Here is a 1,664-nt window from a genome sequence, read left to right as displayed (position 1 = left end):
TGTTTCGTACAGCTTGCAATTTGTACAGAGGATGAATGGGAAGAGGGGGAACCAACGAGACACTAGCTGTAGGTGTTTGGGCAGGCACATGTCACTCTAATTTCCCATCGGGAAGAAGAATTAACCAAAGGCTTAGCCTGCCCCCCAGAACCAGAATAGGGCCTGAAGCAATCCTGCGGTTTTGTGGCCAGCTCACAAAGAAAGCGAGTTGAAAAATGGAGCTCAGGGGCACTGCAATTCACAAAGCTGCAGGGTTATAAATGATAACTATCCTCCAAAAATATATTGAGATAAGGCAACGAAGAGGATTTGAAAGCAAGGCAGAATTTCAGGAAACAGTTTTCAAGAGGTAGATTGGACTCACCTTTAAAGTACATGAAAAGCGGCAGAACTTCGACAATGATGCAGTTGGCCAGAAAGGGCGTATGCGTTTTTCCTGAATATATTTAGGAAAAAACGCATACGCCCTGGCCAACCAAACAAGCGGGCAATGCAAATCAGCACTACAAAGAAGTCTCACTTCGCATTCATCAAAAGGGCCAACCTGGAAAAGTGTAAAAACCAGAAACACAGGACAAGCCATGGAGAAAAGGGAGCTGCATTACGATGATGGAGGGGGCGTGTAAATAGCCAACGGCCACTCTGGAGAAGTGTATGGTTTTTCCTAAAACATCTAAAAAACAGAGCTACAGAGCATACAGCACTTCCACTCTTGGGCATATATCTAGGGAAAACCAAAAATCAACAGGTCACAGGCACCCCTACGTTTAGTGCTGCTCTGTTTAGAAATGCCTCGACTTGAGTACATCTTACATGTCCTTGGAAGGAAAAAATGGATAAAGAAGATGTGGTACTTATATACAACAGAATATTACTCAGCAATTAAATCAATGAAATAAGGCCAGTTGCATCAACTCGTGGAGACTGGGGTACGATCATTCTAAGTGACGTAAGTCAGACATAAAAAGAGACTTATCATAAGGTATCACTTATAGATGTTATCTAAAAATGGCTGCACATTAACTCAATTACAAAACAGAAACAGAGTTACACATTTAGAAAACACACTTATGGCTACTAAAGGAGAAAGTTGGGGTGGGGTGATGCATAAACCAGGAGATTGAAATTAGCATAGATGCGGTTCCAGAAACAAAATAGGTAGTCGACAGGACCTACTGTATTGGTCAAAGAGCTGGACTCAGCACACTGTTGTCACCGGAAAAGGATATATTAGACTGGTAAGAATCTGTAAAAGAATTTATTGATGTCTCTCTTTAAGTGAATCAAGTGGATAGATGTAGAGCAGGAAGAAACACAGTATTGAAAATCAGCTATACCCCATTATAAAATTGTTGTGGATTTAGTGTCAGACATTCATTTGGGGGAGATTCTCAGTCATTTTCAAAAAAATATTTTCTGTTCTTTGTTATCTTTATTCTCCTCCTGCTATACCCATTATGTATAGGTCACAGCATTTTCATTGTTCCACAATTATTGATTACTCTGTTATGTTGATTTCTTTCCTGCCCATTTTCTCTTTTCTTTTGAGATTTAAAGGTTTCTCTTGATATGTCACAGATATTTCTCCTCAGCCAGCTCTTTTACTGCTAAAACAAAATATGAGAGACTTGGTATTTTATAAACAACAGAATATTTTTGTTTTC

This window comes from Phocoena sinus, chromosome 10, assembly GCF_008692025.1.
Source record: "Phocoena sinus isolate mPhoSin1 chromosome 10, mPhoSin1.pri, whole genome shotgun sequence".
Lineage (NCBI taxonomy): Eukaryota > Metazoa > Chordata > Mammalia > Artiodactyla > Phocoenidae > Phocoena > Phocoena sinus.
The sequence above is the reverse complement of the archived record's forward strand: the minus strand, read 5'-3'. Positions refer to the sequence as shown.